Source organism: Macaca mulatta, chromosome 6, assembly GCF_049350105.2.
Source record: "Macaca mulatta isolate MMU2019108-1 chromosome 6, T2T-MMU8v2.0, whole genome shotgun sequence".
Lineage (NCBI taxonomy): Eukaryota > Metazoa > Chordata > Mammalia > Primates > Cercopithecidae > Macaca > Macaca mulatta.
Window position 1 is genome coordinate 135,827,836 of NC_133411.1, and position 17,703 is coordinate 135,845,538.

A 17,703-nucleotide genomic window follows, 5' to 3' on the forward strand; every position below is an offset into this window, starting at 1 on the left:
GTGAATAACTGAGCCTGAAGATGGTCTTGGGGAGAGCCAACATAGAATAAGACTCACCTGATGCCATGAACTCATTAATGCCCTCTCTTGGCTTTTGGATTCTGAACCTCCTCACTTAGGAACATCTCTGACATCTTGATTATGCTACCATCTTGACTGAACCAATCCCCAAAAGGATGAGGAAAACCTCATGCTTGTTGAAAGACTAAAGATAATTTCTACAGTTAGGAAAATAGGATGGCTGTCCTCCCATTTGGGTACCTGCTTAATGCTTGCTATAATGCTTTCCAAAATCCATTCAACAATATATTTAATTCAGTGCTTACATAATGGTGTCAATTCACATGGGTAATGAGGCCTAATAGCTTTTCTTCAGATTAGCATTGAAACACTCTACAGATCATTTGACATTCCCATCTCACTGTTCCATGTAGTAACGACAGAGTCCAAGTTGTCCAGAGAAGGAGTGGGGTCAAACACAGACGATGAGGAGAGACACTAGCACACTCTGTCTTCCATTTCGTCCCTACCAACAAACAGGGACCTAGTATTGACTGTCTGCTGATGTGTGCCCAGCAGTGCTACACATCTGGCTTGCCAAACAGGAGCACTGGCCACCGAGGAGACAGCCCAAGCGGCCAGGGCAGCAAATCCTACAAAACCACCGGGAGGAAGGGAAGGGCCATGATGGGTGAGACAAGAGTGGGTGGGGCTGACAGGAGAGGGAGGGGAAGGCCATGCTCCAGGATGGAAGGACAAAATAGAAAAGCTGCACAGAGGGAAACAAGTTGAGGAAAGAGCAGTGTAAGACCTGGCAAAACCCCAATGACTGAGTAAAAGAGGCAGGTGGTAAAAGGCACCAAAGAAAGTTTTCTGGGAGGTGCCCTTCCTCAAATGTTTGCATGAATCCCCAACATTCCACATTTCAGAGACAATCCACCTTAAACATGGGCTGAGATGGTGAATACAGTCAGTTTCACCTCAAAAGTGGACAGAAATAAGTATTAAAACATAGATAATGGGGAGCTGACTTGTCTGTGAATTTAAATACTGCATTATAAATATTTAATGTAAATACCAAAATAAGTGCGAATGATATTATTAATCCTGCATGTGTTGTCATGCCACCTCAGACATCTCAGCAGCTTCAAAGAAGTTCAAAGAGCTCTTATTAATTAACATGTTCTTGCCTAAGTACTGGGAATATCACTATCAAGTGGAGAGTAGAAATAGGGCATTATTGTATCTTAATTTTACAGAGGCTCAGTAAAGTTAAATGTTGGTGCCAGGTGATTGAGAAGCTGAACTGAGAAGAGGATCGAGATCTCTACTCTTATTTAGATGTTAGTGAATATTCAAAAATTAAAATTGCAAGACATTCAGACATCCAGATTCTTAAACAATGGTGACCAAATTATAGCAAACCAACCCAATTCTCCTCATGGTTTGGGTTTTCCCTGGAAGCAGATAGACATCTGGTGTACTCTTCTCTGTACCTCCATTTTGGAACAGTAGGCCCTGAATACCTATGCTACCTATGTACACAGAAATGCTGACCTCATTAGCTAAGACTTCCCTTCCTTTCTTTGGCTTGGGAATTCTGGAAGCATTTTATTAAAACTAATTCAGTACTTTACTTATTTATGTGGCCCTTGACATTACCCAATGAAATGACTTAGATATGGAAGGAGGGGAGGAGGTAATTATGAATCAATGTTTATCTCTGCCTGATGCAAAATAAATGTGCAAAGACAAACTAGAGATTATAATTGCTTGTTCCCAGTTCCTGTTTTCTAATTGTTCTTTGATCTTCCGTATTTATGTGCCCATGATCACCCAATAAGATGAATTCTGCACCTTGTTAACTCTAGTTTTGGGGAGTTCAGCTTACTCTTTGTGTTGTTTGCTGCTGGTTGTATTTAGGTATGGAGTACTTTACATGGTACTATTATGTTAAATTATGTATCTTCTGCAGAGCTCCAAATGTTATCTATTATACAAAGGCAGGTTTGTGAGCAAGATCAGTAGCAATCATCCATCCTCATTGAGGAAAAGAGAAAACTACCCTTGGCTATGGTAAGAGCCACTAAGTATTCAGATATATCCATAAATCAACATAGAATATTAATATAAGCAAAGTTTATAACAGATAAAAATTTGATTACAGTTTATGTTTCTAGCAATATGGAATTGTCTAAATAAATTATGGAATTTACTTAACATAGAATACTATATATTAATAGCAATTTCAAATGCTAATGTACATTTTATATTTACTGGCATGACATATTGCTGAGCAGGAAAAAATTCTAGTGGACAGAATGTATAGTATGATCCTATATATGTAAGACATATTTACACAGAGACAGACATTTACATTTACACACACATAGTGTATTCACATAAAGAACAGGGGGACACCTAGCAAAATAATAGCTATTCTTGGTGGTGGCACTGTGAGTGGTTTAAAATTTTTTTTGTACATTATTTTCTTGTTTTTGTAAAATGAACATGGATTCCTTGTATAAATATATGTGTATAGATTACTTGTGTACAAAACAGGGAGAGAGACAGACACACAGAGTGAGAGAGAGGGACAGACAAGGCTGTCAGGGGAGGTAGATGTCTAGCTAGCGAACAGCAAACTAAAACAGCAAAACAGCTATTACTGAGAGAAGGCTGGGGCAGGCTCAGTGCTACAGCTTGGAGTTTATTATGCAATATCTCACTGAGTCCTCACAACAGTCCTATGTAGTAGGTGATAACAGTATCCCCAGTCCATAGATATAAACACCAGGGAGGAGAAAGTTTAATAACTCACCTAAGGAGAGATAGCAAGTGGGTATCAGAGGTGAGATTTTCCTAGTTTTCCTAGTAACATTTTCTTTTTGTACCAAATGGCATTTGTGTGTGTATGCTTGTGTGTGCAAGGTTTTTTAACTTTTCAGCTAGGTGGGACATATTTAAGTCCTGCTGTTTTATTGGGTACATCTGGTAACTGAATGTTTAGTTGGCTGGCCAGGATGTGATCATGGTACTTTTAGAAAATTTTCTTAGGCTCTTGTTCTGGTCTGTGTCAATTCTTTTGCCAAACCACGATGAGGTCTAATTTCCGGGTGTTTAATCTCAGCTACATTATCATGCATTGTGACCTAATTCATAATAGACAAGGGGTTGACCTCCTCGATTATTATTCTATTACATTTTTGGCTCTTATACCTTCTACCTTTCTTATCAGTTATGGGGTATATACATTGACTATTATACCTGTTCTGTAGTAGTATCCTCGTCTCCTGAGCATTAATAAAGAACAGGAAGAGGCAGAAGGCAGGCTTGTTCGTGTGTCTGTCTTCCTATTCAAATTTACCTTTATATCACTGGTGTCTAGCACAGGGCCTGCCTCATAGCAGGCACCTCATGCTAAATGAATGAGAAGAGCTTATGTTTCTTCAGCCCCTACTATATGCCAAGTACTATCTTATATGCTACATCTAATAATTCATTTACTCCTCAATAATCTTAGAATCATTATCATTGCCATTTTATAGATAGGGAAAATGAGACACAGAGAATTTAAATAACTTACACAAGATTGGTCGTGGCTTTGGTTCATGAAGTCTAGCTCCAAAGACTGTGCCCCTAACTATTCTATATCATAGTTCTTAGTAAAGCATGGGCTCAGGAAGTAGCTGGATGGAAGGGGAGGAAAAAGGTTACACCTTAACTGTACTTATCAGTACAAGAAGGAATATTTACTTACCGAAGTTCCTCTGGTGTAAGATACCAATTAACTTATCCTGCCCACTTGTGGACAGCTTTTGCAGCTCAAATGCTGTTCTTGAAGGGTCTTAAGTTTGGTCTTAGTCCTTGGCTTATACTTGGTGGTTAACTATATTTTAAAAGGCAAGGTCAATGATTGAGACTAGTAATTTTTGTGGCATTTTTCTCCTGGTGGACCCACCCATACGGCTGCCAGGGGTTCTGTGGGCAGCCAAAGGCACCCTTCTGGCATCTTGTTCTCTGGTTCTATCAAAAACATGCAGTACAGAGATCATGCTGTTGAAAGCCCCAGCAGCTGCCTATTTTTCTGTAGAAATCTCATTCTAATCATTTAACTTGTTTCTGAACCATGAGGTTGATCACTTCTTGGAAATAAGTACAACAAATAAACCAGAAAGCCCCATCATAATCAACACTGAAGGGCCTGAGACAGAAAAGGGGATTAAAGCAGCACTCTACTACCTTGCCACAGCATCATTCACTGGCTGTGAATGTACATCTAAGGTAAGCCAGGTACCAGTGGCTACTTTCAAGGTGGGTTAAGTGTGGATTTGGATTTAATTACAGTGTCAATATGTTAAATCCCCTACTGGTTGGTGGGGAAGAGGGGGTGCTGGAGGTTCTGTGTTATAGAACTTTAGACTCTGCCTCCCAAGCTCTGAGTTAATCAGCTTAAATCCCAAAGGTAGACAGGACACTGTGCAGGTCAGTTTGTACTAGAACCAGATTACACTCTGGTGGCTAATAGCTCTGATCGATTACAACCTTCCCCATGAATCTCCTTAATGAGAAACCACCACAAGAATGAAAGAAACTGATAGAAAGGAAACCATAATAAATTTATGGAGCTGGAAGAAAAAAAAGAGAAGGCATGGTCTCACAATGTTTACTCACTTGGGTTTATCTGCCCGAGTCTCCTGTTAAGCTGACACTTGGCAGAGTTATTAACCTTGCCTTTCTTGAGATGGGTCTTATTCTGCAAGCCCAACACATTCTACACTAAATTCTCGCTTATCTGGGGAGCCGGAATGTGAGGGCGGCAGTGTAATGATCAGAAGGTAAGTGATAGGTCTCTTGCATGATTTAAAATTCAAGATGAAAGTTGAAAATCATGCTTTACAGTTAACTTGAAACAAAGTAGAGAATAAAAACAAACTCCTACTGGTGTTTTAAATCCCTGAACTCCACAGTCTGTCAATGAGTTTCCAGGACAGCTGAAGACGCACAGAAGGAAATTCTGACTCCAGGGGACCTTAGGAGATGCATGCTTCAGATATCCATCAAACCAGGCTTGTAACAATGCATCTCAAAGGAGAACTTTACAGAGTATTTGCTCATGCCTTGGCCTCTCTCCAAACCTCTAGACGTGCACATTCAATGACCCAGTCAACATCTCTGCTTAGATGACTAATAGACAACTCAAACTTAATCTGTCCAAAACAGAACTCCTGATTAGCACGTACCTCGTAACTCCTTTCCCCTAAGTCTCCTCCATATCAGTAAATGACCATCCACCCCCGTCGCTTAGTCATCCTGTTCCATTCTGTGTCTTTCCTCCTGGGCTAAGGGACTTGCCCAGGACATGGTAAGTCCTATTGCTACTGCCTACAACATATACCTGGAATCTGGCTGCTTCTCTCTGCCCCACTACTGACATCCCAGGCTAGGTCACCATCTCCTACTGTGGCTTCCACTCTGGCCACCCTACTGTCCAGTCCCAAAACAACAGTCAGGGTGAGCTTCTAGAAATATAAATCAAATTAGGTTGCTTCCTTGCTCAAAACTCTCCAATGGTCATAATAAAATCCAAACTGTCTACCTGGTGCTATAAGCCCTGACTTCATCCCTTCCTACCCGTTCCCATGTCTCCTGCTATCTCTCCCTTCATTTTCAGCCTTTGTGCATATTCTTTTTCAGCTTCTCGTTATTTAGGTCTCAGCTCAAACGGCACCTTCTCATGGAAAACACTCCCAGTACCTGTGAATATTACTCAGCTATATTTTCAAGAGCACAGAACGCTCTCCGAAACGATGCTATTTCTTTAGTTGTCTATTTGGTTGCCCATGTATTGCTACCCACTTCAATTTTGTTTATTTTAATATGCCTTGTTCTAAGAACAGCACTGGAACATAGGAGATGTTTAACAAAAATGAATGAATAGGCCGGGTGTGGTGGTTTATGCCTGTAATCCCAGCATTTTTGGAGGCTGAGGCAGGTGGATTGCCTGAGGTCAGGAGTTTGAGACCAGTCTAACCAACATGGTAAAACCCCATCTCTACTAAAAATACAAAATGAACCAGATATGGTGGTACATGCCTGTAATCCCAGCTACTTGGGAGGTTGAGGCAGGAGAATTGCTTGAACCCAGGAGGCGGAGGTTGCAGTGAGCTGAGATTGCTCCATTGCACTCCAGCCTGGGCAACAAGAGTATTGATTTAAAAAAAATCTTGATTTAAAAAATAAGTCTTGATTAAAAAAAGAAAAATGAATGAACAAACATCTGAGATGCTACTAGGCCTGACCAGAAATGATCTTACAGTATTAGTTAGACTAGTTAAACTGATTGGAAAGAAGAAACTTTGTTGGCATATAAACATCAAATTGTCCAGTTAATTGCTTTTAGCCTTCTAGACTAGAGATAGCATTTCTTACATATTGCTCTTCTTAGGTTTCCAAGAGAAATATCTATTCACTGTTTTGTTGCTACAAGATGAAAAACCTGTAGTTTCAATGCAAGCTTTTTTTCCTAAGATGTAAGTAACCATGGAACATCTATTTTTCCATAGGTCATGAAGTCGTATGAGAAACCCAATAAATTATTCAAGATCCCTTGTGCTGTTTTAGTCACAATTACTATATATATATATATATATATATATATATATATATATATATATTTTTTTTTTTTCCTAGAAGAAACCTACCTTGAAATAATTGAGAAGTGTACATACCACATGTCCTCTTAAAAGTTATACAACTCCAATTCAACCAAAAATATGTACTGAGTGCCTATGATGTACCAGATATTTGTACTGAATTTGGTAACACCAGGTGTTGTTATTGTTCCCATTTTGGATTAGGATATGAAGGCTCAGTGTGGTTAAGTTCCTTGTTCAAGGTTACATGGTGAGGAGCCAGTATTTGAAACCTCTAGCCTAATGCTCTTTCAATTCTTTCTTTTCACTTACTTTCACACTACATAAAATCTTGATCCCAATTTTTGTTCCCTCCTGCAACGGATAAAGTTCAAGAAGCAGCACCTTGCTGGGGATAAGATATGAGCTCGGAGGCAGGGGACAGGACACCACTTCCAGTTGCCCCACATTCTGGTTCCCCCAAATGCTGTGTGGCTTTATGAGCTTTATGAAGTTCTTTAGCTCTGTTGTGGAGTCAAAAATGGGAGTCTACCTCAACAGAGTAAGGATGCGGGGCTTTGATGGAGTGGTGAAGCAGCCTCTCCTGTTGTCAGAGCAATGCTATAGAACTCTTAAGGTCTCATTTTAGTTCAAAACATCAGGCTTAACTAAAGGATTTCAGGCCAATCCTTTTCTAGGCTTCAAGTTTGTGTGCCCAGCTGCTTACTTGATGTGTCTCCATTTGTGCAGCGAACGTGACAAGCTTTACAAGATCCACCGCAGAACATGAGATTCACCATCCACCATTCCAACTCCCCCACAAACAGATTCCTCTCTCAGGGTGGCCCATACCAGCATGTGGGAACACCAACACCTGGTGGCTCTCATAAACAACCTCAGTCCCATCCTTATTTCTCCCTTTCTTCATTCCCCTTCCCCCTATATCCAGTCTATCAGCAAATGCTGTCAATTCTTCCAGAATACATCTTGAGTATGTTTGCATTGCTCTCCCTGGTCACCACTATTCCCTTCCAAACCCTCCTCATTTTTTACCTAAAAGATGGTACCATATAATAGTCTCCTTACTTTCTCACCCTTCCACTCCTGTTATCCTAGAATCCAGTTTCTATAAAGCAGTAAATCATGACACTTGTCTAGTTTAAAATTTCCCAATGGCTCCCCATCACCCTTACCTAACACCTCACCATGGCCTACAGAGCCCTGCGTAGTTTAGCCCAGGTGTTTGGACCCTGGAGTCCTATCCACAGATAGGATTCACAGGATCTATGGTTTTGAATGGGAAATAAGAATCACGTCTTTATTTTCACAAACTCTAATTGAAATAGAACATTCCACTGAGCGATGCAGAAAATCTAGGTGGCATCAGCAGTACCTGCGACTTTGTCACTGGTAGAAATAGAAATATGCATATTTCGTATCACATTACAATTGTTGCAGATATCTTGAAATAGCATTATTTTACGCCTGTAATCCCAGCACTTTGGGAGGCCGAGGTGGGCGGATCACAAGGTCAGGAGATGGAGACCATGGTGAAACTCCGTCTCTACTAAAAATAGAAAAAATTAGCCGGGCGCAGGGGCGGGCGCCTGTAGTCCCAGCTACTCGGGAGGCTGAGGCAGGAGAATGGCGTGAACCCGGGAGGCGGAGCTTGCAGTGAGCCGAGATTGCGCCACTGCACTCCAGCCTGGGCGACAGAGCGAGACTCCGTCTCAAAAAAAAAAAAAAAGAAATAGCATTATTTTAATGTTAGTTATTAGATCTGCTACAAAACATGCTAAAGCATCATTTACATTTTATATTACAACTGTGTCTTTTACATATTTTGATACCCGTATTTTAGTGTAAATGGCTTCCTTTGCATTCCTGTGTATTTTATCTTATGCAATTAAGAACATGATTCTGAGAAGGGATCCATGCACTTCAACACATTGCCGAAGGGTCCAGAAAAGTTTAAGCACCTGGTGCCTAGCTCCTCTGTGCTCTCATGCAATGCTCTCCTGCAGTGTTTCTTTCTGCCTCAGAAACACCAGACTAGCTCCTACCTCAGAGCCTTTACAGTGGCCATTCCTCTGCCTGGAACTCCTTTACCCATGGCAGGTTCCTTCTTATCAGCTGTACCTTTGCTTGAATGACACCTCTTCAGATGGGCCTTCACAAACCAGCACACACAAACCCTCACCCCAGTTCTTCTTTGCCACAAAGCCTCGATTATTCCTTTATCACTTTTACCACCACTACCAGAGACAATCTTGTTTATTTATTTACTTGTTAATTCTGTTCCTTCCTCCCTAGCAGGGAAGCTCTGTTAGTACATGAGATTCTTCTGGCCTGTCCACAGCTACATTCCTATTTCTTAAATATCTGATTTGTGCTTGATAAATATTAGCTGAAGAAATACACAAATCCTTCTAAGCCAGAGGATCACTTTGGGTAGACATCAAATGAATATAACTGAAATGCATATATAAGACCATTTGCTTGGACTCTTCCCATTAAACACAGTAATTTTTGCCACACACATGTGCATAGCAGTTACTTTGGCACTCACAGCTGTGATCTGGCTGAAGCATAAAGTCATATTCAAGGACACCTTAGAGATTTGTGATGCTCCCTGGAGGACTTAGGCCAATAAGCCAATTAATGGGCTATAATGCTCCATAAATACTATGCTTATGCCTGGGACATTATAATTTGGCTCTGACATTATTTAAACAATGCTACACACACTCACACCAATGGTTTATTTTTCCAAAGATTAAATCAGTGGCACAACAGGATTAGATGGCAAATAATTTTATATATTCACTTGTAACTTCAGACATACACAAAATAAAAATAATCTCTCTCTAATTATTTTAGATCATTACAGCATAGGAGTGATCAACAGCCAAATGGAGATTGCTTATCTGAAATATGAGAAGATACTTCAGAATTATGTGGCATATCTGATCATGTAAAGCAAGAAACATGAGATAACCAAGATAGAATGGAGAGTAAGGAAACAGAAGTTTTAAGAAGAAATTGATAAAATGCATAGTACCAAAAGTGGATATTATTTATTTTGGGAACAATAAATTCATACTGTGTGGTTTTTCTTTTTTTGAGATGGAGTCTCACTCTGTCACCCAGGCTGGAGTGCAGTGGCACAATCTTGGCTCACTGCAACCTCCACCTCCCAGGTTCAAGCTATTCTCGTGCCTCAGCCTCCTGAGTATCTGAGATTACACACATGCACCACCACGCCCGGGTAATTTTTGTACTTTTAGTAGAGATGGGGTTTTGCCATGTTGGCCAGGCTGTTCTTGAATTCCTGACTTCAAGTGATCCACCTGCCTTGGCCTCCCAAAGTGCTGGGATTACAGGTGTGAGCCACTGTGGCTGGCCCTGTATAGTCTTTTATAAACACAAATAGCTCTCATTCCCCTGATCTTGCTTCATTTTAATTCTCACTGGCCTCCAGACTGGAAGGTTACTGTTGTCTAATGACCACTCTGTCAGACTGCTGTTGGAGTCTGGGTTTCTGAACATTTGAATAATTACTTCCAGCAGAAGTACATGATCATGGGATACACTGTACCAGGACAGTGTACCAAATAAGAGCTCCCGCTGCAGCACTAGACAAAAGATGAGAATATGATAAATAACAGGAATATGAACAATAAATTTCTATTTTGATAATATGGATGTTTGAAGGAATAGAGAAGAAGAAATAACATTCAAAACCAGGTTTTCAAAATGGTACTACATTTACATATCTGTGTCCTTCAGGTGTAGTGAGAATGTGAGTAAGAAAACTATCCAAGCAGAGTATGGTGGAGGGATTTCAAGGAAATACAATGCACATGTAAAACAGATGACAGAGCAGACAATGTCACCACATGCTTCCAAAGTAAGCAAGAATGGGAACACTTTGAAAAAGGGGAAATTTCTTCTAAATAGAAGGACCATGAAAACAGAGGAACTATTGGATTTGCAGTCCCTGTAGTCCAATGTTTTGCTGCCTAAAAGGGGCCTACATATTTAGGAGGGCCTGGCTGACTTGGCTGACATTAGATACATCCTAGCAACTAATGGAATAGGAATCACTCAAGGCTCCACTTGAGGCAGTGGCTTAAGTTCATGCACCACGATGGAGGAGATTAGAAGAAAAATCTCCTCATTTTCGTTCTAAACTCTGTCTTTGAATTTCAAAGGGAGCCCACCACCATTTAAGTAATTTGGAATGTGCGAGGCACTCCCTGTTCACATTGTCTAAGCTGTTCATGATTTTCAAGATTTCAGACATGCCCCTCAGTAGCATCCTCACATCTAGATTAGTAGCATCCTCATATCTCTCACTTTCTGTCCAGTCATCTGTGCTTACCACTCCCCTGGACATTTTGGATATCTTTCACTGGGTATGGGGCCCAGAATACCAGATTACCAGGTGAAGACACCTCGCTGTGTTATCTGAGCAGACGGCAATGGTCTCTATTTTGCTGGCCTTACTTCCTTTGATTATGTTTAATGTTTGCAGATCACTTTGCTATAAAACAGACTTGTCTTCAGAAAAGACATTCTTAAGGGGTAAGGGGCAACAGCTCAAATGACATGATTCATGACATCAGGGACTGGCATTTATAGAAGGGCAGGAAGGAAACCAGCTGGATGAATAGAGTTGCGGTCTGTGGGAAAGCTCTACTCCAACTGGGAAACACATATACAGTTTTAGCTTGAGTGATCCTGAGACATGCAACCCCTAGGTGTCCCTATGGCAGTACCAAGCCAACCATTAAGGAACCCAAGTTAATAACTAGCCCAGTGTCTGTATATGTGTATAACTGAATCACCAGCTCTCCCTTTAAGACTAACAAATCATATCCACTGTCATGGTACCCACAGAAGTACACTATGGCCTTCTCATGGAAGAGGGAAAATGCAGTGAAGTGTTGAGACCTTCTCTCACTTTTCATACTTAAAGCATTTTAAGAGTGCAAGAGACACTTTTAGAAAAATCTCTGTTTTATAGTTTACATAATTACCTTTCTAGGTTAGGGGTACTCGACTTAGGGTATAGGCCTTCAGAAAATCTGTGAATCAAAATCCCTTTGAACCTGTATTTGGACAATGGATGTGTGTATATTTTGGGGGAGATGGTGCAAGCTTTTATCAGATTCTCACACATATCTGAGATACAGGAAAGGGTAAGAGGCACTATTCTGGAGCATTTCCCTAAACTACCTTGAGACAATCCTTGGTTCAGTCGAATTTCTGAAGTTTGAGAATTTTTTTTTTTTTTGAGTTTCGCTTTTGTTGCCTGGACTGGAGTGCGCAATGGTGCAATCTCGGCTCAACGCAACCTCTGCCCCCCAGGTTCAAGCGATTCTCCTGCCTCAGCCTCCCGAGTAGCTGGGATTACAGGCATGCACCACCATGCCCGGCTAATTTTGTATTTTTAGTAAAGACGGGGTTTCTCCAGGTTGGTCAGGTTGGTCTCGAACTCCCAACCTCAGGTGATCTGCCTGCCTCAGCCTCCCAAAGTGCTGGGATTACAGGCGTGAGCCACTGCACCTGGCCAAGAAATTTAAGAATACAGACATGGTTGCCTTCTGAGAATCATCATTTATCCTTAGACCCTGACCTTTTCCTTATTCCTCAAATAAAAATAAAAAAATCAACCTTGGGTGCAAAATGTGAGATTAAAAAATTAACTGTATAGTTTTAGATAACACAGGACAGCAGAATCAAGAAAGCATCCAAATTAAATTAATGGGCTTAAAGGAAGGAGAGGGCTCTTACTGAGCAAGAATGGCAAAAATTCAGATAACATAAAAAGTTCAATGTGCAAATGATATCCATAAAAGAAGAAAGTAAAAGATGAACAGTGATAGGGAGAAAGCCAAAGTTTAAGAGGGGAAGGAACCATTGACACCTCTGGGTGAGCTTCCTCATTTATATCCACAAATAGGAGACCATTAGAGCACCCAGAACAGTGCACAGGGTAAGGCCTCAGGAAATAATTACTAGTAATAGTAGTAGGAGGAGTATATTAAGGTAACCAGGATGTTGAGGAAAATAAAATCAGAAATAAAAAATATAGCAAGGAAGGTATACCTTTTCTATAAAATCTGAGACTGGACCTTGTAAACATTATGTTAAGTGAAGGAAGTCAACCACAAAGGTCCACATACTGTAGGATTCCATTCATAGGAAATGTCCAGAACACGCAAATCCATAGAGACTGAAGATAGATTAGTGGCTGCCTAGGCTGGGGGTGGGGGACATAGAAGGGACGGCTGGAGAGTGAAGGCTGCAGTGTATGAGGTTTCTTTTTGGGTGATGAAAATGTTCTGAAATCAACTGTGGTGATGACTATACAACCGTGAAAATACAAAATACCATGAAATTGTACACTTTAAATGGTGAATTGTACGGTATGTGAATTTTTATATCTCGATAAAGCTGAGACTGGAAGACCCTTTAGTTAAGGAAAATCTGAAGTATCCTATAGATTTCTCTAAAGAAACCCTCCATCTTGCATACATTCCCTTATGTAGGTATTTCCTTTATCTTGCCACATCTTCATCTAATAGAGTGATTTTTCAGATACATATAAGGCATGTCTTAGAAACAGCTGAAGTAGGTATATTTTGATAAATGAATTCAACATTAAAGTCATAGATTTTTAGCAGATAAATCAGTGTTTAGAAAAATATTGGAGCCATTTATTACCTCCATCTCTCATGCCTATTCTCCCATCACCTACCAGCTATATAATGCAAAGAGGAAAGCCTTTGGAAGTGGGGAATTGTGAGGAAGGGCCACCTTATTTTCTAGGATGGTGCATATTTTCCCTTCATCTCCCAATTTCTGCTTTACTGACTCTTCCCAGATATAAGTCCTTAAATGCCTATAAATTCTATTTTACAACTTTCCTGCTGCTCCTACGTGCCAGCATTTCATATAAGCTATATTAGCCATTTTCCCTCAGAGCCCTAAAAGACTTTGAACCTCACTACTTATTCCAACTTTCTATTTATAATAGCATCGCTAGAGGTGAAGCAATGATGAAATAATGAGTAGAAAACATTTCATTTTTTTCTTGTAATCTGACCTCAATCTTCACAAACAGATCTTTATACATCTTCATAAGTGGCACATCTAAGAATTAAACTTTTTTTTTTTTTTTTTAGTATTCCAAACTAAAAGCTTCAAAAGCATATTTTTTCTCTTTCGTGTTATACAAGCACAACATAACTTTCTTCTCATATATCCATCACAGTGTAAATCTATCCCTCTAACTCTGTAATAATGGGTTGCAAAGAAACCGTTTTATCCCAAACAATCTCACAGGGTTCCTATCTCTTCAAGAAAGGAGGCGGGCAGTGATGAGGCACGCCACAGAAACACACATTCCGTGAAGAATGAGGAGGAAGGCAAAGCCTGAAGACCTGACAGGGGTCTTTTCTTATCTTCCCCCAAATCTGCTGCACCTGTCAAAAAAAGTGAAGCAAAGAATTGAGGGAAAGCCACAAATAATTGAAGAGAAACATCAATGTTTTCCTTTATGGGTTGCAAAATAAGGTTTACCAATCTGAATTATCTTGATGGTAGTTTTTAAAGAAATTTGTCTCACAAGTGTGTACAGCCACATGAGGACTGATTAACCTTCACAACCATTCTTGAAAAGAGGGAAAGGTTTCTGATAATTTTGGGTTAAAAGATTCCTCCTAAGGAATTGGTGACATAATGACTCAGTAAAATGAAGACTCAGACGCAGAGGAAGAGTAACTAAATGAGAAGAAAAAAAGAAAGGCTATGTAAAGTCACTTGGAAATGAAGAATGATTTTTCTGGCTTCTGATAGGGTGCTGTAGCCAAAAGCTTTGCTTTCCAACTAGAGTACAAAGAGGCACAGGAAAGAAGTGCCACTCTACTCTTCCAGCACTTGATCTGGCACAGCTCAGGGTGTTTTTTAAAACAGACTTTATTTTTCAGAGCAGTTTTTGGTTCACAGAAAAATTGAATGGAAAGTACAGAGGGTTCTCATATATCCCTGTCTCCCCCTGCCCCCACAGTCCCCTCTACTGTCAGCAGCCCACACCAGAGTGGTACACGTGTCACTAGCAATGAACCTACCTTGACACATCGTCACCAAAGTTCATAGCTTACATTAGAGCTAACTCTTGTGTTGAACATTCTATGGGTTTTGATAAACGTATAATGACATGAATCCACTATTATAGTGCAGACTGGTTTCACTGCCCTAAAAATCCTCTGTGCTCCACCTTTTCATCCTTCCCTCCCTGCTAACTCTCTGACTTAATAGACAAATCTGGTGTCAAGAGGAAACAAGGGCTTTACTCATAATTTTTTTTTCCATCTTCCCCCTTCTGAAGCACATCTAGTTTCTTGGAAAGGCTAGGTATTGGCAAAGAAACCCTCAGCTCTGTGTGTGCATAGGTTCATACCAATGAACAAATGAAAGAAAGTACTTCAGAGGCAGGAAGGAAGCCAGGTGCAATGGTCTGAATGTTTGTGTCTTCCAAAATTCATACATTGAAATCCTAACCCTCAAGGTGATGGTATTAGGAAGTGGGGCCTTTGGGAGGTGATCAGGTCAGGAGGATGGAACAACCATGACTGACAGTTGTGCCCTTATAAAAGAGACTCCAGAGAACTAGCTCTTCCCATCTACCACATGAGGACATAGTCAGAAGTTGGCAGTCTGCAACCAAGGAAGAGGACCCTCAATAGAACCCAACTATGTCGGCACCCTGACCTCGGACTTCCAGCCTCCAGGACTGTGAGAAATACATTTCTGTTGTTTCTATACCACTCAGTTTATGGTATTTCGTTATAGTAGCCAGAATGGACTAGGACACCAGGTGTGGGGGAAAGAATGTGGGCTTTGGAGACAGACCTGGATTCTTCTTTAATTTTTTTTTTTTTTTGAGATGGAGTCTCACTCTGTTGCCCAGGCTGGAGTGCAATGGCACGATCTTGGCTCACTGCAACCTCAGCCTCCTGTTTTCAAGTGATTCTCCTGCCTTAGCATCTCAAATACCTGGGATAACAGGCACACACCACCACGCCCAGCTAACTTTTGTGTTTTCAGTAGAGACGGGGTTTCACCATATTGGTCAGACTGGTCTCAAACTTCTGACCTCAGGTGATCCACCCGCCTCAGACTTCCAAAGTGCTGGGATAACAGGGGTGAGCCACCATGCCTGGACCACCTGGATTATTCTTTTGCCTTCTCCGCTTACTAGTCCTGAGGCTGAAAGTATTTAAGATCAATGAAGAGTGACTTAGGTCTGAGTTGCAGCTTCCTTATGTATAGAATAGGATAATATCTGCTATGAGAAGGATACCTGAGACATTGAAATAAGATAATTATATAAAGTGTATACAAGCACAACATAACTTCCTTCTCACATATCCATCACAGTGTAAATCTATCCCCCTAACTCTATAAAACTAGATTGCAAAGAATATTGCATGTAATATTTTTCCTTTGCCTCAGAAATGGGTAAACAAAATTTAAGAAGAAGAAAACTCCAGGGTGTGAACATCTTGATAAACATAGATGGACTCACATGAATTAATGCCACTGGACTGGAATCAAAATCTGTGCCTATTCTGGAAAGTAAAATTATTTGCACAAACAGGCATAGCGGGTCTCATTCAGTGAATAAACAGCCACTGATCTCCCTGTGCCTAACTGAAGATACTTCTCTCTGCTCAGTTGTTTACAACTGATCATTAGGCGGTGTGAGGGATTAGCTATAATCATGTATTGTTCACAATATTTCACACATTATTCATTTAAAACTATGTATTCTTTCTTTGGAGTTAAAAGTCAGTTGTCGACACCTAAAACTGAAGATGCTTGTGGAGGGCTGGCAGGAGCCCCCAGCAGGGAGCATTATGCGTATTCTGTAACTCTGCTTCTGAAATCTGCACCAGGGCTTCTGCAATTTCTGTTTCCCTTCGGCTCAACCAGGTGCCTTGTACCCAACACAGGGCAATTCCTGAGAGCTAATTGTGCCTTGTTATTTCAGCAGGACTTAGGATAAAGGTGATTACCAGCTGTAGTTATTCAGCGACATTTCACTTCTCCTCTCTCAGACTCTCCTTTACAAAGCTTTCTGCCAGCAGCCCATGACACCTTCACCTCCACCACCCCAACTCCCGTGGAATAACTTCTAATTGTCTGCCTTTCAAAGAAGTGAACTCCATAGCTGTCAACGTTTGCTGTACTAATTGTTTGTACATTTGGAGTTAGCTGAAAGGGTCCGGAATCTTGCAAGATGATCTGTCTCTTTTGTTAACGTCCTCTTATTCTTGGCCCAGATGTGCTTAAGGAAAACCTGGCTGAATTTCCTCTCCTATTTGAGAACACCTAGGGATGAATCGGTGAAGACCACAGTTTTCTTCCTGGCCCCAACAGGCTATTCCTTTGAAGGGTATGTCATTCACAAAATGCTAATGTTTGTTAATTCTGCATAGTGAATACACACCTGTTTGTTATATTATTCTTTGTCCTCTTCTGTATTTTTTAAAACATAGATTAAAATGAACATGTTATATGAAGCAATTCTTGGTGTTTTGCATCTTTGTGTCTCTGCTCATAGAAGTCCTCGCAAAGACGAAGAGGGCTGCTATCAAGGTGGACAGAGGTCCTCTTGAGAATGTGGGTTCTCATTTGTATCCAACCCAAGTTCACGGCAAGGATCAGAATCATTGAAAATAATAGAATCAGGTCATGTAATTCTTTTTATACACAGAACTGGATTTTCCCTCCAAATTAATCCTTTACCAGCAGTGGATGGGCTGAAAACACAGACACTGAACAGTTAGCTCACTTCCATCTGGCACGGCCATGTGAACACTTCGGTTGGCTTGCTTTTTTAATGAAGTGATTTTTAATGAAGCAAGCTGTGAATTTAATGGATACCTTCAAACAGCTTCTTTGTATCTAAGCTTTAAGTAACAAAGCAACTGCCAAATTAGCCACCAAAACAAGAAACAAATTCGAGACTGGACGACTGCAGGGTCAAGGATTG

General features: G+C 40.6%; 1 protein-coding gene across 1 annotated transcript in view; it reads right to left on the reverse strand.

Annotated features, from left to right (window-relative positions):
- The window catches only part of MARCHF3 (membrane associated ring-CH-type finger 3), a 147,515-nt gene that overhangs the window by 9,302 nt on the left and 120,510 nt on the right, over positions 1-17,703 (reverse strand).